Genomic DNA, 25,067 nt, shown 5'->3' with positions numbered 1-25,067 from the left:
ATTGCTGAGTCATATTCTATTATGTATATAAACCACATTTTCCTTATTCATTCAACCACTGATGGATGCTTAGGTTGATTCCATATCTTGGCATATCTTGGCTATTGTGAATAGTGCTGCAATGACCATGTAGTGCAGATATCTCTTTGATATATTGATTTTCTTTCTTTGGAATATATATGCAGCAGTAGGATTGCTAGGTCATATGGTAGGCCTATTTTTAGTTTTTTGAGGCACCTCCATACTGTTTTTCATAGTGGCCATACTAGCTTACATTCCCATCAACAATGTACTAGTGTTCCCCTTTCTCTGTAACCTCATCAGCAATTTTTTTTTTTTTTTTTTTTTTTTGAGACAGCCTCACTCTGTCGCCCAGGCTGGAGTGCAGTGGCACAATCTCAGCCCACTGCAACCTCTGCCTCCTGGGCTCAAGCCATTCTTGTGCCTCAGCCTCCCGAGTAGCTGGAATTACAGGCATGCGCCACCACACCCAGCTTATTTTTGTAATTTTACTAGAAACGGGGTTTCACCTTATTGGCCAGGCTGGTCTTGAACTCTGACCTCAAGGGATCCGCCTGCCTTGGTCTCCTAAAGTCCTGGGATTACAGGCATGAGCCACCACGCCCAGAAGGATTTGGTTTTTCAATAAATATAATTTCCATTTTTATTCAGAATTAGATTAGATTTAGATTCAGAGAGCACATGTGCAGGTTTGTTACTTGGGTATATTGTGTGATGTTGAGGTTTGGAATATGAATGATCCCATCACTCAGGTGGTGAGCATGGTAACCAATGGTTAGTGTTTGAACCCTTCTGCCTCCTTCCTCTAGAAGTCTCCAGTGTCTATTGTTGCCATCTTTATGTCCATGAGTACCCAGTGTTTTGCTGTGACTTACAAGTGAGAACATGCTGTGTTTGGTTTTCTGTTCCTGCATTAATTTGCTTAGGATGTGGCCTCCAGCTCCATCCATGTTGCCACAAAGGACATAATTTTATTCTTTTTATGGCTGCATAGTATTCCATGGTGTATATGTGCCACATTTCCTTTATCCAATCCGCCACTGATAGGCACCATGGTTGATTCCATGTCTTTGCTATTGTGAATAGTGCTGCAGCGAACATATGAGTGCATGTGTCTTTTTGGAAAAATGGTTTATTTTCTTTTGGATATGTACCCAGTAATGGGATTGCTGGATCAAATGGTAGTTCTGTTTTAAGTTCTTTGATGACTCTCCAAACTGCTTTCCACAGTAGCTGAACTAATTTACATTCCCACCAACAGTGGGAACAGCTTATAAGCATTCTCTTTTCTCTGCAGCCTTGCCAACATCTGTCGTTTTTTGACTTTTTAATAATTGCCATTATGACTGGTGTGAGATGGTATCTCATTATGGGTTTGATTTGCATTTATCTTATGATTGGTTACTTTGAGCATTTTTTCATGTTTATTGACCACTTTTATGTCTTCTTTTGAGAAGTGTCTGTTCATGTCTTTTGCCCACTTTTTAATGGGGTTGTTTCTTGCTTTTTGAATTATTTAAGTTCCTTATAGATTCTAGATATTAGATCTTTGTCAGATGTATGTTTGTGAATATTTTCTCTCATTCTGGAGGTTGTTTAGTGTATTGACAATTTATTTTGCTGAACAGAAGCTTTTTAGCTTAACTAGTTCTCACTTGTCAATTTTTGCTTTTGTTGCAATTGCTTTTGGGGACTTAGTCATAAATTGTTTCCCAAGGTTGCTATCCAGAATGGAGTTTCCTAGGTTTTCTTCTAGAATTCTTATAGTTTGACATTCTTACATTTAAATCTTTAATCCAATTTGAGTTAATTTTTATATATTGTGAAAGTTAGGGGTCCAGTTTCATTCTTCTGCACATGGCTACCACCTAACCCAGCACCATTTATTGAATAGAGAGGCTTTTCTCCATTTTTTTTTTCTTTTGAGACAGGATCCCACTCTGTCACCCAAGCCACAGTGCAGTGGCATGATCACAGCACACTGCAAGATCAGCCTCCTGGGCTCAAGCAATCTATCAACCTCAACCTCTCAAGTAGCTGGGACCCTAGGCAAGTGCCACTACACCTGGCTTTTTTTTTTTTTTTTTTTTTTAGAGTAAAGGTCCACTCGCTACACATTGCCATTGCCCAGGCTGGTCTTGAATTCCTGATGTCAAGCCATCCTTCTGCCTCAGTCTCCCAAAGTACTGAGATTACAGGTGAGAGCCACCACACCTGGCCCCTATTGCTTATTTTTGTCAACATTGTGGAAGACCAGAAGGCTGTAGGTGTGCAGCTTGATTTCTGGGTTCTCTGTTCCATTCTATTGGCCTGTGTGTCTGTTTTACTACCAGTACCTTGCTGTTTAGGTTACTATAGCCTTATAGTATAGTTTGAAGTCAGGTAATGTGATGCCTCAAGCCTGGTTCTTTTTGCTTAGGATTGATTTGCTATTCAGGCTCTTTTTTGGTTCCATATGAATTGTAGAATAGTTTTTCCTAATTCTATGAAAAATGACATTCATAATTTGGTAGGAATCATGTTGAATCTGTAGACTGCTTTGGGCAGCATGGCCATTTTAGTGATATTGATTCTTCCAATCCATGAGCATGACATGTTTTTTCCATTTGCTTGTGTCATCTATTATTTCTTTTGACAGTGTTTTGTAGTTCTCCTTATAGAGATCTTTCATCTCCTTGGTTCGTTGTATTCCTAGGTATTTTTTTTTTTGTGGCTAATGTAAATGGGATTGCATTCTTGATTTGGCTCTCAGCTTGAACATTATTGGTGTATGGAAATGCTACTGGTTTTTATAGATTGATTTTGTGTACTGAAACTTTGCTGAAGTCATTTTTTTTTTATCAGTTCCAGGAGCCTTTTGGTGGAGTCTTTACAGAATCATATCATCACTGAAGACAAATAGTTTGATTTCTTCTTGTTGTATTCGAATGTTTTTTTCTTTTTTCTTTAACCTGGTTGCTCTGGCTAGGACTTCCAGTACTATATTGAATAGGAGTGGTAAAAATGGGCATCCTTGTCTTGTTCCAGGTCTTAAGGGGAATGCTTCCAGCTTTTGCCCATTCGGTATGATGTTGGCTATGGGTTTGTCATATTATTTTGAGGTATGTTTCTTTGATTCCTAGTTTGTTGAGGGTTTTTTTCATGAAGGGATGTTGGATTTTATCATAGGCTTTTTCCCACACCTATTGAGATGATCACATGGATTTTGTTTTTAATTCTGTTTTATGTGGTGAATCACACATTGATTTGCATATGTTGAACCCACCTTGCATCCCAGCAATGAAGCCTACTTGATCATAGTAAATTAACTTTTTCATATGCTGCTGGATTTGTTTTATTGGATTTTGTTGAACAATTTAGTGTCTGTGTTCATTAGGGATATTGGCATGTAGTTTTCTTTTTTCATTGTGTCTTTTTGATAATATTTTAATTGGGGTGAGATAATATCTCACTGTGGTTTTGATTTGCATTTCCCTGATCATTAGTGATGTTGAGCATTTTTTAATATACCTGTTGGCCATTTTATGTCCTCTTTTGTAAAAATATCTATTCAGATAATTTGCTTATTTTTAAATGAGATTATTATTACTATTTGTTATTGAGTTGTTTGAGCTCCTTATATATTCTGGTTATTAATCCCCTGTCAGATGAATAGTTTATAAATACTTTCTCTTATTCTGCACATTGTCTCTTCACTCTGTTGATTATTTCCTTTGTTGTGCAGAAGCATTTTAACTTGATATAATCTTATTTGTCTATTTTTGCTTTTGTTGCCTATAGTTTTGATGTCTTACCCAAACAATCTTTGTGCAGACCAATATCCTGAAAGATTTCTCCAATGTTTTCTTCTAGTGGCTTCATAGTTTCAGACCTTACATTTAAGTCTTTAATCCATCTTTATTTGATTTTTGTATATGGTAAAAGATAGGGGTCTAGTTCATTCTTCTGCATAGAGATGTTCAGTTTTCCAGGCACCATTACTGAAGAGAGTATCGTTTCCTCAATGTGTATTTTTGGCATCTTTCTCAAAAATGAGTTGGCTATAAATGCACGGATTTATTTCTGAGTTCTCTATTCTGTTCCATTGGTTTATGTGTCTGTTTTTATGCCAGTACCATGCTGTTTTTGTTTCTATAGCTTTTTAGTATATTTTGAAGTTTCATAGTGTGATACCTCCAACTTTGTTCCTTTTTTGCTCAGGAACAACTTTGTTTCTTTTTGCTCGGGGTCTTTTGTGGTTTCATACAAATTTTAGAATTGCCTTTTCTATTTCTGTGAAAAATGTCATTGGTGTTTTGATAGGGATTTCATTGAATCTGTAGGTTGCTTTGGGTAGTATGGACATTTTAACAATATTAGTACTTCCAATCCATGAGCATGAAATATCTGTCCTTTTTGTGTGTGTGTGTCCTCTTTAATGTTTTTCATCAGTGTTTTATAGTTTGCCTTGTAGAGATCTTTTACTTCTTTGGTTAAATTTATTCCTAGATTTTTTTTGTAGCTATTGTAAATAGGATTGCTTTGTTGATTTCTTTTTTAGATTGTTCACTGTTGATGTAGATAAATGCTACTGATTTTTGTTGATTTATCTTTGTTGATTCGCATCTTTCCTGAATTCATTTATCAGTTAATTCCAGGTTGTTTTGCCAGTCCTTTCTGGCATCTCCAAATTTTTTTGTGCATGAGCAGGAGCCAGAGCCATGCTTATTTCACCATCTTACTTGGAACCAGAAGTCTCTGGTGTAATGCATGAAACATTCATGCAAAGACATTTACATAATTATGAACACATGCCTTAAGAATAAGTGGTACGCCATATATTTGTGTGTGCATGTGTGATATGTGTATGTATATGTATATATATACGTTTATTTTATTCTTCTTTCGTTTTTCCTTTTTTTTTTGACATGGGGTCTCACTCTGTCATCCAGGCTGTGGCACAATCTTGGCTCACCTCCACCTCCCGGGCTCAAGCAATCCTCCCACCTCGGCCTCCCTAATAGCTGGGACCCCAGGTGCATGCCACCACACCCAGCTACTTTTTGTATTTTTGGTAGAGATGGGATTTCACCATGTTGCTCAGGCTGGCCTCGAGCTCCTGAGCTCAAGCAATCCGCCTGCCTTGGCTCCCAAAGTGCTGGGATTACAGGCATGAGCCATTGTGCCCAACCATTTATTTATTTATTTATTTATTTATTTATTTATTTTTATTTTCTTCCTTCCTTTCTTCTTTCCTCCCTTTTGTTTCCAAACATTCCATTAGGCCTTAAGAGAGCCATAAAAATGAACACAATATTATCTTTACCATCATAATCCAGTAAGGAAAATAAACTGTCTAATCACTATAAACAAGGAATAATATGAATTACAGTTATAAGGAATTTTTAGAAGGGGAGAAATTTATCTGGGGCTAAGAGTGTGAAGACCTAATAGAATAGTATTTGACCAAAATCTGATGGACTTTATAGATTTTCAACAGGTCAAGATTGGAAAAGAAGGTATTTCCTGTTTAAAAGAAATATCAACAGTGACATGAAGCTAAAAGCCATATTCAGGGAATGGGAAATAGAATCCAATTGGACAAAAAAGGAGTAAACAAATAGATTTGCAAGAGTTAGTATAAATTAGGAGTACTCGGATACATATATGATATTGACTCCATGTCCTTGGCTGGATATATGTAAAGCTCTAAATTGATAAGATTGGTTTTTATGTTTAATTCATAGAGTACCTCATTGTTTTATGGTCACAGTTCTTACATGATAGCCACAAAGCCCTATGACCTCTTTCTCATTGAAACATCCGTGAATGTTTGGTTCATTATCCCAGATGATATCTTTAAGACCCTTTATCCAGCTGGCTGGCAGGATATGATCTCTGTTGAAAATGGAAAAATTCAAATACCCTAAAATGGCTATTTAGATGTTCCCTTTCTCTAATCATCCCATTATTATTATAGAAAAAGTTAGTCCTACCCAATTTTCTCTTTAGGAAGCTAATCAGATAAGTACACTGTTTCTCTGTGCCTTGCACATTTCTTGGTGATTGAGCAATTATTGAGGCTAATTAAATTATCTTTCTAAGCTTTTAATATATTACCCTAAAGTCACAAGGCAAATTCTTTCCCCCACCTTTAAAAAAGATGAATGTTATATTTGCTCTTCCCTAGGAATGCTTTTATCCTATTGTTATTGGTGCTATTGGTGAATCTGCTGTCATGTAGTCCCATTTTTTAAAGTTTCCCTGCTCTTAGCCTTTCCTGATATGGTCCAGTTTTTACTTTAACATATTACTCAAGCTTTCACGACATCTGAGGGTATTTTTTTTTTCTTTTCATGGAAGGCACCTACTCTAACCAATCGGTGATAAACTTTTTCTTAAAAATAGTCGTGAAAAACTCTAGCATTTTCCAAATCATCTACCCTTCCTTTTGTTCTTTATTTTGTCTGTTGTTATAGTCTAAAGCAATGGTCCCCAACCCATGGGCCATGGACTGGTAGTGGTGGCATTAGATTCTCATAGGAGTGCAAACCCTGTTGTGAAGTGCACGTGCAAAGGATCTAGGTTGCACACTCCTTATGAGAATCTAATGCCTGATGATCTGAGGTGGAGCTGAGGCAGTGATGCTAGCACTGGGAAGTGGCTGCAAATACAGATTAACATTGGCAGAAAGGTTTGACTGCACAAAGATCACAATAAATCAATTGCTTGCAGACTCATATCAAAACCTTATCAGTGAGTGGCAAGTGACAATTAAGCTGCATCTGATGGCAAGCTTTATAGAGGCAAGTGAGTTGATGTGCTTCAATTGTACAGGTGCATCTGGTGGCAAGTTTTAAGTCAGAATCCAACACTTATTTTAGTCTGTGTGTGGCCCACCCATTTTATTTACCACTTCCATCTATTATTTTATTTATTTATGATATTATTTTATTTACCACTTCCACACTGTGCACTTGTCTCAGTCGCAGTTTTAGTAAGCCCACAAGCTAACCCTAGCCAGAAATGAGTAAAAACAAACATCACTGGAGAACTTCCTTGAAAAGGGGGAAAGACCCAATCATGAGACAGCAGAAGACTCTAAGACTACCAACAAAAAAGAAAGCTGCATTTAAAAGAAAGTATCAAGAGTGCTACTTAAATTACAGGTGCATTGCAACAGGTGATTCACATTCTCCAAGCCTACTTTGTATAATATGTGACCAAAGCCATTAAACCTTCAAAACTGCTTTGCCACATGGAGACCATGCACCCTGCATTAAAAGACAAGCCTTTGGAGTTTTTCAAAAGAAAAAAATGTGAACACAAAGAACCGGAGGAATTATTGAAGGCCACCCCTTCATCAAATGTGTCTGCACTGAAAGCATCATTCTTTGTGGCTAACTACGTTGCTAAAGCTAAGAACCCCTTTACTATTGGCGAAGAGTTGATCCTGTCTGCTGCTAAGGATATTTGTCATGAACTTGTAGGAGAGGCTTCAGTTCAAATGTATTCCTCTTTTGGCTAGCACCATAACTGGATGAATCGATTAAATAGCAGAGGATATTGAGGCACAATTGTTAGACAGTATTAATGAGTCACCATGGCACACAATCCAAGTTGACTAGTCTACCAATGTTAACAAGGCAACAATGCTTGTTTTTATGCCATATATTTTTCAGCAGGATGTACATGAGGATATATTATGTGCACTTCTGTTGCCAACAAACAGCACAACTGCAGAACTATTCAAATCTTTGATAACATATCAGGAAAACTGAATTGGTCATTTTATGTCCATATACGCATGGATGGAGCAACTGTCATGGCTGGACGGCTTTCTGGTTTCACTATTCAGGTCAAACAGGCCGCTTCTGAATGTGAGTCTATACACCGTGTCATCCATAGAAAAATGCTGGCTAGGTGAAAAGTGTCACCTGAACTTAACAACATTTTGCAGGATGTGATTAAAATTATCAGCCACATTAAAGTATATGACCTTAGTTCATGTCCATTTACACAGCTCTGTGAGGAGATGGAGACAGAGCACACACATCTTCTCTTGTAACAGAAGTTAGATGGCTTTCTAATGGTAGCTCACTGGCCAGAGTTTTTGAGTTTCAAGAGCCACTCCAGAGATTTCTTTTAGAAAAACAGTCACCACTGGCAGAACATTCCAGCGACACAGAATGGGTCACAAAACTTGCTTATTTGTGAAACATATTTAACCTGCTCAACGAACTCAATCTGTCACTTCAGCGGAGAATGCAAACTTTGTTAAAGTTGACAGATAAAGTGGCTGCATTCAACACCAAACTGGAATTATAAGGGCGATGAGTGAACATTGGGCTTTCTAACATGTTTTTAACATTAGCAGAGATTTTTGAGGGAGACTGAGCCAGGGCCTTCTTTTTCCCAGCTGGTGCATGATCACCTATCTCAACTTTTAAAAGAGGTTGAGCATTACTTTCCAACCACAAACGACTCCCTAACTGGGAAAGAATAGATCCATGCCCCATTTGTGAATACGTCAGGTAAATCAACTTTGTCCGTCCTGGAAGAGGATCAACTCCTTGAGACTGCAAATGTTGGTGGCCTCAAAAGTATGTTTGAGATTACTTCAAATTTCCATACGTTCTGGATTAAAGTGAAAGCAGAATATACTGAGATTGCCACAAAAGCACTAAAAAGCCTGCTTCTATTCCCAACATCCTATCTTTGTGAAGCAGGGTTTTCTGCTGTGACAGCAACCAAAACGAGATTGCGGACTGGACATAAGCAACACACTTCGGGTGTCACGGTCTCCCATCACCCGTGGATGGGACCGTCTAGTTGCAGGAAAACAAGCTCAGGGCTTCCACTGCTTCTACATTATGGTGAGTTGTATAATTATTTCATTATATAGTACAATGTATTAATAATAGAAATAAAGTACACAATAAATGTAATGCACTTGAATCATCCCGAAACCATCCCCCCACCTCCACCCCCGTCCATGGAAAAATTGTCTTCCACAAAACCTGTCCCTGGTGCCAAAAAGGTTGGGGACCACTGATCTAAAGAATGCTTGTCAGTTATCTTTTAAGTTTCTCACGTATTGCATCCTCTGTGTGCCTTACTACATACATTTCATACTGGATGCTTTATTTTCAGTCCTCAGCTACAAAATGACACATTAAACTCAGATAGTTAGGAAACCGACAGCCAGTTTCAAGATGTTTCTCTGAGTAGGCAGTGAGAGATTATAATTAAGCTGCTATGTGCTTTTATAAAGGAGATTTTCAACAGAAAATTATAGCCACAGTGAACTATTGATTACTCACAGGATAAAACTGTATGAATAATTAAAATCTACAGGTTATCCTAATAAAATCTGTTTCCCTCTATGCCACTAGCCCGTATTTCCTACCAACCATTCCCATCACCATAATTCACAACTCTGATCATCCAAAATTTAAAAATGTGGCAGAATTATAAAATTCACTGTTGTAGATAGAAAAGGAAATACAGTTTATAAATCAAATGTATCCATATGAAGGTTTATGGGAACTCATATAAAAACACATCCACATATCCAAATATGTGCATGCTGGGAATCATTCAGTAGGACATTTTATTCAATTGAAAAATAAAAACAGATACCAGACTGAAACCATGTTAAAAGGAAAACATTTAAAAAAGGTCCTATCAAATCAAAAATCAGTTTGAAAGTGTGCTGACAATTTAAGAATAAGGAATAATAGGAAACACCTGTGATCTGTGGGAGTCAGTGTTTAAAAGATAGTATAAAAGAGTGGTTCACAAAGTGTGCATTATCCTCTCTACCCATAACAGCATACTATCATCTGTGAACTTGCTAGAAATGGAAGTTCTTGTGCCCTGTTCTAGACCTACCAATTAGAAACTTCAAGGGTAGGTCCCAGCAATTAATGTTTTAACAAGTGAGGTGACTCTGATGCACTGTAAAGTTTGGGAACCGCTGGTGTAAAATCCAGGGGAAAAATATTTAAAGGGCACCTCTTTATCATATCCAATCTATATTCCTCTAAATCTAAATAGCCATGGGATTTGGCTACCCATAGCTTATCTATGACCTTGTAAAGTGAAAACTATAAGATCTGCCACAAAAAAACAAGCATGATGTCCTGTTATCAAAATAATTCCTGAACTAAACATATCAGGTTTGCTGCTCTATATCTCAGTCATCAGGGCTTAATTCTATAACATAAACAAGCAGCTCTTCTTATTCCTCTCACCCCCTCGACAGGTTTCTCTGTGTCTACAGTCTTTGACAGTGAATTTCAGTCTCTAATTGTTTTACTGGCCAGAGTTCATGAAATTGTAATTGTTGAACAGTGATATTTCCAAATCTAAGTAGTTTAAGAAAGAAATAGGGAGCCTTATGTATGGCATGGATAATCAGTTCTGAAATATAAAGTTATATTTTTTTAAATTCTAAACGTTTTTACAGTTCTTTAACATACTTCTTTTGCCAATACATTTTACTTTTGAATGTTTCATGGAGTCAGAAGAGGATACCATTAAGATAAAACACTTGCCATAGGGTTGAAAAACTAACTATTGGATAGTATGCTCAGTACGTGGATGATGGGATCAATCATACCCCAAACCTCAGCATCACACACTATTCCCGTGTAACAAACTGTACATGTGCCCCCGGATCTAAAATAAAAGGTTTTTTTTTGTTTGTTGGTTTTTTTTTTGTTTTGTTTTGTTTTTTGAGAGAGAGTCTTGCTCTGTCACCCAGGCTGGAGTGCAGTGGTGCAATCTTGGCTCACTGCAACCTCCACCTCCTGGGTTCAAGCAATTCTCCTGCCTCAGCCTCCTGAGTAGCTGGGATTACAGGCGTGCGCCAGCACACCCAGCTAATTTTTGTATTTTTAGTAAAGACAGAGTTTCACCACATTGGCCAGGTTGGTCCCGAACTCCCGACCTCAAGTGATCCACCCGCCTCAGCCTCCCAAAGTGCTGGGATTACAGGCGTGAGCCACTGTGCCCAGCCAAAAATAAAAGTGTTTTAATTAAAAAACAAACAAATACACACTTGCCATTATGTATCAAAGGGGAATGTGATATAGTTATAAAAATAATACCATAGGCAGTTTATAATTTAAGAGTTCTTCAAAAATATATAAATCTTCCTTGAAGTCAGATTCCCTCTAATATTTTGAAATATTGGAGAAGGCAATACATTGAATTAGAAACATATTGGAATGCATGCTTTTTCTGCTCTTAAATCTATAAGCTGCCTTTACAACAATAAGTAAAGCAAATAAAAAGCAACATCTGTGATCATTACACAGTAAACTCTTGCTTAATTTTGTAATGGTGGGAGTCTCTCTAATACAATGAATCTCATCTTTGGTTGCATGTCAGAATCATCCAGAGAGCCTGTAAAAGCACCAGTGCTCAGGCAGTACCCCAAAACAATTAAATGAAAATCTCTGGGGGCAAAACCTAGATATCAGTATCTTTTAAAGCTTCCCCAGGAATGCTAGGGCAGCCAAAGTTGAGAACCAGTGCTCAAGTTGATCACAGCTCTTTCACAGAGAGGATTATATTTAATGCAGTTAACATATAGAATCTGAGGATGTGAATTAAGCATCTGTTGATTATTATTATTGGCAACTACATCCTTAGCTCACAATCATTTTATGTCACTTCATTTACTCAAAAACTTAAGTGGTTATAGAAAATAACTCAAAATGGATCAAAGATTTAACCATAAAAGCTAAAACAATAAAACTCTTAGAAAAAAAACATAGGACAAAACTTCATGACATTGCATTTGGTAATGATTTCTTGGCTATGACATGGAAAGCATATGCAACAAAAGTAAAAATAGATAAATTGGACTCTATAAAAATTAAAAACTTCTGCACATCAAAGGACATAATCAACACGGTGAAAAAACAACCAATTGATGAAAATAGTATAAACTATATATCTGATAAGAGATTAATACCCAAAATATAAAAAGAATTCTTACAACTCAACAACAACAACAACAACAAACTGATTACAAAATGGGCAAAAGACTTGATTAGGCATTCTCCAAAGAATATATATATAAACGGTCAATAAAATGAAAAAATGCTCAACTCCAGTAATCATCAGGGAAGTGCAAGTCAAAACTACAATGAGATAGCACTTCACACCCATTAGGATGGCTACTATCAAAAAAACAGAAAATAACAAATATTGTCAAGGATATAAAGAAATTGGTACCCTTATGCACTATTTGGGCATATATAAAATGGTGTAGATACTATGGAAAACAATATGGTGGTTTCTCAAAAAATTAAAAATAGAATTAGCATGTGATCCAGAAATTCTAACTCTGGGTATATACCCCCCAAAATTAATAGCAGTATCTCAAAGAGATATTTATACACTGATGTTTACAGCAACATTATTCACAATAGGCAAAAGGTGAAAGGAATCCAAGTGTCCATCAACAGATGAATGGATGAACAAAATGTGTACAGACATACAATGGAATATTATTCAGCCTTAAAAAGGAAGAAAACTCTGACACATGTTATGATATGGATGAACCTTCAAAACATTATTCTGAGTGAAATCAACTGGTCACAAATAGACAAATGCTATATGATTCCATGTATATGAGGTCAAATTCATAGAGACAGAAAGTAGAATAGTGGTTGGCAAGTGCTGGGGAGAGGGAATGAAGAGTTGTTTATTTTTTTATTATTACTTGTATAAATTTAAGTGCAGTTTTTGTTACATGGATATATTGCATAGTGTTAAAATCTGGGCTTTTAGTGTATCCATCAGGTGAATAATATACATTGTACCCATTTGAGTTATTTTTCATTATCCACACCCTTCCAACCCCTATACCCTTCTGAGTCTCCAATGTCTAGTTCTTTTTGAGTTGTTTCACCTAAGATAACGGCCTCCAGTTCTACCCATATTGCTGCAAAAGACATGATTTCATTCCTTTTCTTTCTTTTCTTTTCTTTTTTTTTTTTAAGGCAAGGTCTTGCTCTGTCCCCCAGGCTGGAGTGCAGTGGCACAATCACAGCTTACTGCAGTCTTGACCTCCTGGGCTCAAGCAATCCACCCACCTTGGCCTCCCAAGAAGCTGGAACTACAGGTGGGTGCCATCATGCCCAGCTTTTTTATATTTTTTGTAGAGATGGGGTTTGTTGCCCAGGCTCGTCTGTAATGCCTGGACTCAAGCAATCTTCCTGCGTCAGCCTCCCAAAGTACTGGGATTATAGGCGTGAGCCACTGCATCCAACCTCCTTCCTTTGTATGGCTGAATAGTATTCCATTGTGTATACATACCACATTTTCTGTATCCAGTCATCTGTTGATGGACACTTAGGTTGATTCCATATCTTTGCTATTGTGAATAGTGCTGCAATAAACATGTAAGTGCAAGTATCTTTTTTGTATAATGATTTCTTTTCCTTAGGGTAGATACCCAGTAGTGTGATTTCTGGGTTAAATGGTAGTTCTATTTGTAGTTCTTTGAGAAACCTCCATACTGTTTTCCATAGAGGCTGTACTAACTTACATTCCCACCAATAGTGTATAAGTGCTCCCTTTTCTCTATATCCTTGCCAACATCTGTTATTTTTTGTCTTTTTAATAATAGCCATTCTGACTGGTGTAAGATGATATCTCATTGTGATTTTAATTTGCACTTTTCTGCTGATTAGTGATGTTAAGTATTTTTTGGAGTTGAGATTTTCGTTGAGTTGTTTGAGTTCCTTATAAATTCTGGATATTAGTCCCCTGTCAAATGGATCGTTTGTAAATATTTTCTCCCATTCCACAGGCTCTCTGTTCATTCTGTTGATTATTTCTTTTGCCATACAGAAGCTTTTTAGTTTAATTAAGTCCCATTTATCTATTTTTGGTTTTGTTGCTTGTGCTTTTTAGGTCTTAGTCATGAACTTTTTGCCTAGGCCAATATACAGAATTTTCTTTAGTATTTTTATCATTTCAGGTCTTACATTTAAGTTTTTAACCTACCTTGAGTTGATTTTTGTATATGGTGAAAGATAGGGATCCAGTTTCATTCTTTTGCATATGGCAATCCAATTTTCCCAGCATCATATATTGAAAAAGGTGTCTTTTGCCAGTGTGTCTTCTTGTCAACTTTGTCAAAGATCAGTTGTAGATATGTAGCTTGATTTCTGGGTTCTCTATTCTGTTCCATTGATCTATTTTTATACCAATGCCTTGCTGTTTGAGTTACTATACCCTTGTAGTAGAATTTGAAGTCAGGTAATGTGATACCTCCAGCTTTTTTTTTTTTTTTTTCTCTTCGGAGTTTTGTTCTTCTTGCCCAGGCTGGAGTGCAATGGCGTGATCTCTGCTCACTGCAACCTCCGCCTCCTGGGTACAAGCGATTCTCCTGCCTCAGCCTCCCAAGTAGCTAGGATTACAGGCGCTGGCAACCACACCAGGCTAATTTTGTTGTACATTTAGTAGAGACGGGGTTTCATCATGTTGGCCAGGCTGGTATTGAACTCCTGACCTCAGGTGATCACCCACCTCGGCCTCCCAAAGTGCTGGGATTACAGGCATGAGCCACCATGCCCAGCCTACCTCCAGCTTTGCTCTTTTTACTTAGGATTGCTTCAGTTATTTGGGCTCTTTTTTGGTGCCATATGAATTTTAGGATTGTTTATTTCTAATTCTGTGAAAAAAATGACATTGGTTTTTTGTGGAGACTGCATAGAATCTGTAGATTTCTCTGGGCAGTAGGTCATTTTAATGATATTAAATTCTTCTGATCCATGAGCATGGGATGTTTTTTCATTTGTTTGTGTCACTTACAATTTCACCAGTGTTTTATAGTTTTTTTTGTGGAGATATTTCACCTCCTTAAATATATTTCTAGGTAGTTTTTGTAGTTATTGTAAATGTGATTGCCTTTTGGATTTGGCTCTCAGCGTGAACATTATTGGTGTATAGAAATGCTATTGATTTTGGTGCACTGATTTTGTATCCTGAAACTTTATTGAATCCATTTATCAAATCTACCAGTTTTTTGGTGATGTCTTTAGGGTTTTCTAGATCATAACATCAGTAAACAGAGATAATTCGACTTTCTCTTTTCCAATCTTGATACCTCTTATTTCTTTCTTTTGACTGATTGCTCTGGCTGGGACTTGCAGTACTATGTTGAGTCGGAGTGGTAAAAGCAGGCATCCTTGTCTTGTTCCAGTCTTAGAGAGAATGTTTTCAACTTTTCTTTGTTGAGCCTGTTGTTGGCTGTGGGTTTGTTGTACATAGCCTTTTCTGTTTTGAGATATGTTTCTTCTATGCCTAGTTGGTTGACTGTTTTTATCATGAAGGAATGTTGCCTTTTATAAAATTCTTTTTCTGCATATACTGAGGTGATCATATGGTTTTAGCCATTCGTTCCATTTATATGATAAATCACAATTGTTTATTTGTGTATGTTGACCCATCTTTGCATCCGAGGTATAAAACCCACTTGATCATGGTGTATTACCTTTTGTTGTACTATTGGATTTGGTTTTCTAGTATTTTGTTGAGGATGTTTGCATCTATATACATCAGGGTAATTGGGCTGTCGTATTTTGTGTTGTGTCCTTGTCTGGTTTTGGTATCAGGGTGATACTGGCTTTGTAGAATGAATTAGGGATAATTCCCTCCTCCTCAGATTTTGGAACAGTTTCAGGAAGATTGGTACCACTTCTTCTTTGTACATTTGGTAGAATTTGGCTATGAATTCATTTGGTCCTGGATTTTTTTTGTTGGGAGATTTTTTATTACTGATTCAATTTTTCTACTCATCGTTAGTCTGTTAGGGTCTCTGTTTCTTCCTAGTTCAATCTTGGTAGGTTGTGTGTTTCCAGGAATTTATCAATTTCCTCTAGGTTTTCTAGGGCATGAGTGTATGGTTCTTAAGAGTCTCTGATGATCTTTTGTATTTCTGTGGTGTCAGTTGTATTATCTCCTTTTTCATTTCTGATTTTATTTGAATCTTCTCTCTTCTTTTTCCGGTTAGTCTAGCTAGTGGTTTATCAATTTCGCTTATCTTTTCGAAAAGCCAACTTTTTGTTTTGTTGATACTTAGTGTTGTTTTGGGGTCTCTATTTTACTTAGTTCTACTCTGATCTTTGTTATTTCTTTTCTTCCGCTAACTTTAGGTTTGATTTGTTCTTATTTTTTTTAGTTCCTTGAGGTACAATGTTAGATTGTTAGTTTATGATCTGTCGATTGTTTTGATATACGTATTTAATTCTACAAACTACCCTCTTAGCACTGCTTTTGCTGTATCTCAAAGGTTTTGGTATGTTGTTTCCATTTTCATTCATTTCAAAAAAAGGGTTTCCATCTTAATTTATTTCTTTTTTTTCCATCTGAATTTCTTCATTGACTCAATGATTGTTCAGAAGCATGTTAATTTCCACATATTTTTATAGTTGCTGAAGTTCCTCTTGGTATGGATTTCTAGTTTTATTCAGCTGTGATCTGAAAAGATGCATGATATTTTTTCAAAAAAAATTCTTTTTTTTTTTTTTTTGAGACAGAGTCTCACTCTGTCGCCCAGGCTGGAGTGCAGTGGTGCGATCTCGGCTCACTGCAAACTCCGCCTCCCGGGTTCACGCCATTCTCCTGCCTCAGCCTCCGGAGTAGCTGGGACTACAGGCGCCCGCCACCATGCCCGGCCAATTTTTTGTATTTTTAATAGAGACGGGGTTTCACCGTGTTAGCCAGGATGGTCTCAATCTCCTGACCTCATGATCCTCCTGCCTCGGCCTCCCAAAGTGCTGGGATTACAGGCGTGAGCCACCGATATTATTTCAACTTTTTAAAATTTGTTGAGACTTGTATTGTGACCTAATATATGGTTTATCTTGGAGACTATCCCATGTGTTGATGACAGGAATGTATATTCTGTAGTTGTTGGGTAAAATGTTCTGTAAATGTCTCTTAGGTCCATTTGGTCTAAAGTGCAATTTAAGTTCAATGTTTCTTTGTTGATTTCCTGTCTCATGATCTGCCTGTTGCTGTGAGTGGGGTGTTGATGTCTCCAAGTTTTATTGTATTGCTGCCTGTCTCTTTTTTAGATCTAGTAATATTTGTTTTATGAATCTGGGTACTCTGGTTTTGCTTGCATATATATTTAAGATTGTTATATCCTCTTGTTGAATCGATCCCTTTATCTTTGTATAATAACCTTTTTTTTTTTTAACTGTTTTTGATTTAAAGTCTGTTTTATCTGATTTAAGTATAGCTACTCCTGCTTGCTTTTGGCTTCCATTGCATAGGATATCTTTTTCCACTCTTTTACTTTCATTCTAAATGTGTCTTTACAGGGAAGGCAAGTGTTTTGTAAGCAGCATATAGTTCAATCATGTTTTCTAAGCTATTCTACCAGTCTGTGTCTTTTAAATGGAGCACATTTCTGAAAAATGAAGCTGATATTCAATGAGATGAAGAATCAAATGGGAGAATCAAATGTGATTTTAATCACAATTGGAACTGCATTACAAAATGCTTAGCATCTCTAGTCTGATCATTATTGTGCATGCCTTCTGATGTATATATGGAAGAATTTCCCTAGGAAAATAGTTTTCAACCAAGCGGCCCCACCCTGCTTCTCAAACTTTTAATATGTTTACAAATCACCTGAGATTTTGTTAAAATGCAGTTTCTGATTCTCTAGGTTTGGGGTGGGGACCTACCTTTTATATTTCCTTTTTTTTTTTTTTTTCTTTGAGACAGGGTCTCGTCCTGCTGTGCAGTGGAGTGATCACGACTCACTGCAGCCTCATCCTCCCAGGCTCAAGTGATCCTCCCACTTCAGCTCCCCCCGTAGCTGGGCCTATAGGTCGCCACCACGACTGGCTAATTTTTTTTTTTTCATTTTTTGTAGAGACAGAGTTTTGCCATGTTTCCCAGGCTGCTCTCCAACTCCTGGTCCCAAGTGATCCACACGCCTGAACCTCCCTAAGTGCTGGGATTCCAGGTGTGAGCCACCGCACTCAGCCTACCTTTTACATTTCTAACAAGCTCCCAGGTGACACTGATGCTCCTGGTCCAAGGACCACATTTTGAATATCAAGACATTAGGGCACCTTATGACTGGGGGCGGTGGCTCATGCCTGTCATCCCAGCACTTTGAGAGGCCAAAGGGGGTGGGTAACTTGAGGCCAGAAGTTTGGGACCAGCCAACATGGTTGGCCAACATGGTGAAACCTCGTCTCTACTAAAAATAACAAAATTAGCTGGGTGTGGTGGTGTGCACCTGTAATCTCTTCTACTCTAGTGGATGAAGCATGAGAATCGCTTGAACCCGGGAGGCAGAGGTTGCAGTGAGCTGAGACCATGCCACTGCACTGCAGCCTGGGTGACAGAGCAAGACCATCTTTAAAAAAAAAAAAAGACATTAGGGCATGTTAAAATTTGTGGGAGGATTTTTCACTGTTACAATGACAGGGAACACTCCTGGCAACTAGTGGTGAAGAGCCTGGATGTTAAACTTCCCTCAATATGCTGGAAAGTTCTACATAATGAAGAATTGTACCATGCAAAAATACCAAAAGCTTCTTTCTTAAGAAATAGTGCCCTTATTCCTAGTGACATCCAAGAATGTGAGGGCACTGAGAAGTAAAAAAGTAAGGAAGTAGCTATCCAGAGGCACATCAGCAAGAACACAAGAGACTGGAGAGGCAGAGAGTGGAGTTGGCAGGCAGAAAGGACAGCCAGTGTGTTGGCAATTGGTTATATTGAGCAAATCAGTAAATCAATTAAGTGAATAAGTAAATACATTGAAAAAGTTGGAGAAAGTACTTAAAAACATGGAAAGAAGGAACCCTAGAAAGAAGCCTATTGGATTAAAACTGCGGGGATCATATAAACTCATGTTTTTATATGTATATAGAAAGATTTAGAAATAGTTTTAGGTGTGTGTGTGTGTGTGTATGTGTGTGTGTACACACGCATATATTTACTAGCTTTGTCCACTAAGAAGGCCTAAAAGCAATGCCCCTCTCCATCTCCCAGTGGCAATGAGCACACCAAGACCCAGTTCTTGGTTTCTAAATACTATCCTTCACTGAAAGAAACTTAGGACTTCTTGGAGAAATGGATGATTCTAGGCTGGGGCAGGAAAGGCAGAATAAGCCTAGAATATCTTGTGTCAAAAAGTTAGGAAGATGAGCCTAGAATATCTTGTGCTCAAAAAATAATTGAAATATGTCAAGAAGACACAGGAGCCACCTTGAAGGTGTTCCCACTCAGTAAATTTGGTACAATTTGAACATCAAAGAAAAAAACAAGGAACAAATACATTTTTAAAAATAGAAACAAGTGAGTCCATACATATAATAAATAAGTGGAAAACTCTTCCTTACAATAGAATGCTAAATGATAAATATACAAGGAATGGTAGAGATATAAAATCACCATTTGGCAACCATCACAATGGTGGTTGATTTAAATATGCTAATGCTGGTAGGTAGCGGTTTGATAAAGAACAAGGTATTGACATAATCTCAGAATATCTACCCATAAAATACTAATCAATTAGAAAGGAGAAAATGATGATGTTACAAGTAAGAAACCTAACAGACACCAACATGAGTAGGTCATCAAGGTTAACACAATGGGTTGATATTATGTGCCTCCTGAGATGATACACTGTAAAGAGAACAGCATCAGTTTTATGGTGTTTCTGCCAAGAAAACATGACCTGATTCTCATCATGCATGAGGAAACATTGGACACAGGTTGAGGATCATCTATGGAATGTGAGGTCTGTACTTTTTAAAACTGTTGAGGACATGAAAGGGAGGGAAAGACTGAAGAACTGTTGCAGATTATAGGAGACAAAAAAAAAATGACTAAATGCAATGCATATTTTTGGGTGAGATTCTGGACCAGAAAGTAAAATGAGATATTTTATGGATAGTTGATGAAATTTTAATGGGGTTTGTAGAATGGATGGTAGTGTAAAATCAATGTTGATATCCTGACCTGGAGAGTTAGAGAATGGCTATGTTTTAAAGAAACATGTACTGGACAGTTTAGCAATGATGGGGTTTTATGTCCATACTTTGCTCTCAAATAGTTCAGAAAAATATAAACTAATGATAATGGATATGTATACACACACACACACACACACACATATAATGGAGAAAATGGGTGATAGAGCAAGGAGAGTATCTGGGTGAAGATAATACGGAGTTTCTTTTAATATGGGGCTATAGGAATGTAGAGAAGCAGGAGAAGGAAGTATCAGGACTGGATGGAAATTCCTCAAGAAGGAGGTTGACTTAAGCTTGAGTAATAGATATTTAGAAAAAAGGAAAGGAAGAGTAATATTCTAGTAGAGACGAACAACATGAGCAAAGACTTAGTCTTAAAGTCCGGGACAAACATGGGATGATCAGGAGACAATAAAGAGACTGACTTGGGCAAGAGAATCATGGAGGGCTTCATATTAGGGAGGAGTCGCAGACTGATAGGGTTTGGAAATTTGACCCTCCAAATCTCATGTTGAAATGTGACCCCCAATGTTTGGAGCTAGGCCTAGTGGGAAGTGTTTGGGTCTTGGTAGATGGGCAGATCCTTTGTGAATGGCTTAGTGCTGTCTTGGTGGTAATGAGTGAGTTATCATTCTATTAGTTCAGACAAGAGCTGGTTGTTAAAAGGAACCTGGCACCTGTTCCCTTCTTTCTTGCTTCCTCTCTCACCATGTAACATACCTGCTCTCCCTTCACCTTCCCCCATGAGTAAAATCTTCCTGAGACCTCACCAGAAGCCAAACAGATGCTGTGCCATACTTGTACAGCCCACAAAACCATAAGCCAAATAAACCTCTTTTCTTTATAAATTACTCAGTCTCAGGTATTCCTTTATAGCAGTGCAAAATGGAATAACACAGAAATAACATTGATATTAAGGTAAAGTAGATTGCTGTCATTTTTGAGTGTCCATGACCCCTATTTTCCTTGAGGAACTGCATGTTCTCTATTCCATGTGGTCGCTGGATTAAGTACAAGATCTATACCTGGCCTATCATAGCAGCTTATCTTTTTGGGAAAAGTGATTAGGCCAGGGACGGTCACATGTCCTGAACAGGAAAATTAGAATACGTCCCTGGATTGCCATAAGGATGCTGGAAGCAGATATGAATCTTTCTCCTGGGACTACTAGGTTGGAATAATGTAAATCTGAAGCTGCCAGAAGTTGTTTTGCCCATCACTGAGAGTACTGTTAGTTTTTAAAATGTCAAACTTGCTTGGCCAGGAGCGGTGGCTCATGCCTGTAATGCCATCATTTTGGGAGGCTGAGACGGGTGGATCACCTGAGGTCAGGAGTTTGAGAACAGCCTGGCCAACATGGCAAAGCCCCATCTTTACTAAAAATACAAAAAAATTAGCCAGGCATGGTGGTACGCGCCTGTATTCCCAGCTTACTCTGGAGGCTGAGGCATGAGAATCACTTGAACCCAAGTGGCAGAGGTTGGCAGTGAGCTGAGATCGCATCACTGCACTCCAGCCTGGGTGACAGAGTGAGACTCCATCTCAAAAAAAAAACAAAAAAAAACCCAAACTTACATAAAGTACCTTCCTTCTTTCATAATAATATCCATTCTTCTCACTTAATGCAAATTGACCTCCTTCATAAAAAATTTCCAGCCAATTCAGATATTTTCACTCTTCTATGAGTTTCTATAACCTTTGTTCTCTTTGTATCTGCTACATTTTAAGCTTAACCTCTTAAGGTTAAGCTTTGTATCTGCTATATTATAACCTTACCTCTTAAGGTTACCTGGACTTGTATTACTATTTAACTGCTTTGCATGTGTATGCTTTATCTTCCTAACAACATTGTAGATTTCTAGAAAGTGATCAGAAAATATCTCTGGATGTAAGTCACTAAACCTTTCATACCACATGAAAATGTAAAGTGACACTCAAGAAAAATTAAACCACGGTAAATGTTTAAAGGCCACAATTTTTTTTATTTTTTGTTTTTTTAATACCATTAAAGTTTTAGCATCTATTTTTGATGTGCTTAAATGAAAACCTGATTCTAAATCCTGTATTTAATCTTTTTAAAAATATGTATAGTGTTGAGTAGCAAGATTATTTCTCCAAATTTCATGTAAAGGTTCATGTCTTAGTGATATAAATATAAGTGCCTGTGTATATGGCTGGAGCAGGTGCTTTGAGGCATTTTAGAGAAAATGTGAATTCTGTGCTTGGTAGAAGCATGCCAAATTTAGATTAGACTCCACTGTCTGCACCCTTTCTCTCATTTCCACTTTTTTTTTTTTTTTTGAGAAGGAGTCTTTGCTCTGTCACCTAGGCTGGAGTGCAGTGGCACAATCTCGGCTCACTGCAACCTCTGCCTCCTGGGTTCAAGTGATTCTCCTGCCTCAGCCTCCTGAGTAGCTGGGATTACAGGCACACACCACCACGCCTGGCTAATTTTTGTATTTTTAGTAGAGGCAGGGTTTTACCATGTTGGCAAGGCTGGTCTCGAACTCCTGACCTCAAGTGATCTGCCTGTCTCGGCCTCCCAAAGTGCTGGGATTACAGGCATGAGCCACCGCGCCCAGGCTCCACATCATTTTTTGTTAGACATTTGGATGCATAATCTATTATACTAGGCTCTGAACATTAAGCCAAAATGGTACAGTCTGTGTTTCTGGGAATGTGTGTAATGTTAAAGAAACAGGCTCTAGTCCCAAACAGTCTGGGTTCAAATCTTGGCTTAGTCAGACACTTATTAGTTGTGTAACCTTGAACAAATTACTTTACTACTTAGATTCTCATCTGTGAAATTGGATAGTAATGGCATCTACTTCCTTGGGTTGTTACGGGTAATTAATAGATAAAAAACCTAGAATAATGCCAAGGAAATAGTAAGCATTCCAACAGATGTTTATTATTACTAAAATGTCCATTTTAATGTCTTAAGGGGTATGTTGTATGGTGTAGTGTAGGAGGACAAAGGAGCCTCATAGTATAGAGAACATCATCTTACATGATAAACGTGAAATGGTCAATAATATAAATGCAGTGGGGTGTTTCCATACAATTGAAAACAATTCAATAGTTTAGCTCAGTGCTTCTCACTTTAGTGTGCACCAGAATCACCTGGAGGGTTTGTAGAACCTTAGATTTCTGTGCTCTCCCCCATAAATTCTGATTCATTGGGTCAGGGACAGAGCCAAAGAATTTGTATTCTAACAAGTTCTAAGGGGATACTGATGCTGCTGGTCAGGACCACATTTTGAGAATCACTTGTTTAGATCAGGATTTCTCAACTTCGGTGTACTGACATTTTGGACCAGACCGTTCTTTGTTGCAGGGACCTATCCTCTGCATTGTAGGATGTTAAGCAGTATCACTGACCTCTCTACCCGCTAGATGCCAATAGCACCTCCCTCCCCACCACCCACCGTGACAACCAAAAATATCTCCAGATATTGCCAAAGGTCCACTGGGAAGGCAAAACTGTTGGCCAGGCACGGTGGCTCATGCCTGTAATCCAGCACTTTGGGAGGTTGAGGCAGGTGGATCATCTGAAGTCAGGAGTTCGAGACCAGCCTGGCTAACATGGTGAAACCTGTCCCTCTCTACTAAAAATACAAAATTAGCAGGGCGTGGTGGCAGGTGCTATAATCCCAGCTACTCAGGAGGCTGAGGCAGGAGAATCAATTGAACCTACGAGGTGGAGGTTGCAGTGAGCCAAGATAGTGCCATTGTACTCCAGCCTGGGTGACAGAGCAAGACTCCGTTTCAAAAAAAAAAAAAAAAAAAAAAACTGTCAAGAGCCACTGGCTTAGAGGAATGAACTAGTAACATGAATCTATCTTTAAAAGTATAGTTTTAGGCCAGGTGCAGTGGCTCACGCATGTAATCCCAACACTTTGGGAGGCTGAGGCAGGAGGATTGCTTGAGCTCAGGAGTTATAAACTAGTCTAGGCAACATAGCGAGACGTCATCTCTACTAAACATTTTAAAAATCAGTTGGGCATGGTAGTGTGTGCCTGTAGTCCCAGCTACTAGGAAGGCTGAGGTAGGAGGATTGCTTGAGCCTGGGAGATCAAGAGATCAAGGCTGCAGAGGGCCGTGATCGTGCCACTGCACTCCAGCCTGGGTGATAGAGCAAGACCCTGTCTTACACACACACACCCACACACACACACAAAATATAGCTTTTAGTTTAAAAAGCAAGCTACAAAAAAAGAGATACAGACAGCATACATCCATTAATGTAAATTTTAGAAACACACAAAACAATGTACTTTTTATGAATAATGTATATGTATTAAACTTATCAAAAATGTGGACTGGAAGGACACACAGCAAAACCATGAAACTGAAAGAGGTTGGAAAAGAAGAAAGGCAATGGGCCTGGGGCAGGGAACTCTTATCTGTCATGTTTCAGTGTAGGGTTTTATTACTTAAATATTTGGGCTCATTCGACTACATGATAATCTTTGTTAATTCTGAGTGATGGGTATGTGGATGTTTATTATACTATCCTCTGTATTTTTCCATATTCAGAATATTTTTTCCAAAGTAAAAAAACACACACACACACACACACACACAAATATTTAATGAGTAAAGGAACTACCCACATTACCATTTGTGTTATTCATGTTTCTGTTGAAAGTGTTTTCTTTAGAACTTTGTCTTGAATGTTGTGTTAATTTTGGTTTTATATATATGCTTCTGCCTAAACCTTATTGTCCAATTCCCACGACAAGCATTCTGAAATTTCTAGGTCAAGCCACTGGCCACTAACTACTCTGACCAGATGATTTGGTCACCATTGGCCTCTTCGCTCAAGTGAAAAATATAGCTTTCTTACTACATTCTGATAATCTTTTCTAATACAGCCTGCAGTTTCTTTCTAAGGGCAACGACCTTCTCCTCTTAAATAAAGTAGCATAAGAAATGTCAAACTAGGCCATATACGGTGGCTCATGCCTGTAATCCCAGCACCTTGGGAGGCCAAGGCAGGTGGATCACTTGAGGCCAGGAGTTCAAGACCAGCCT

The sequence above is a fragment of the Pongo abelii genome, chromosome 3 (genome assembly GCF_028885655.2).
Source record: "Pongo abelii isolate AG06213 chromosome 3, NHGRI_mPonAbe1-v2.0_pri, whole genome shotgun sequence".
Taxonomy (NCBI): Eukaryota; Metazoa; Chordata; class Mammalia; order Primates; family Hominidae; genus Pongo; species Pongo abelii.
Note: the sequence above shows the minus strand (reverse complement) of the source record.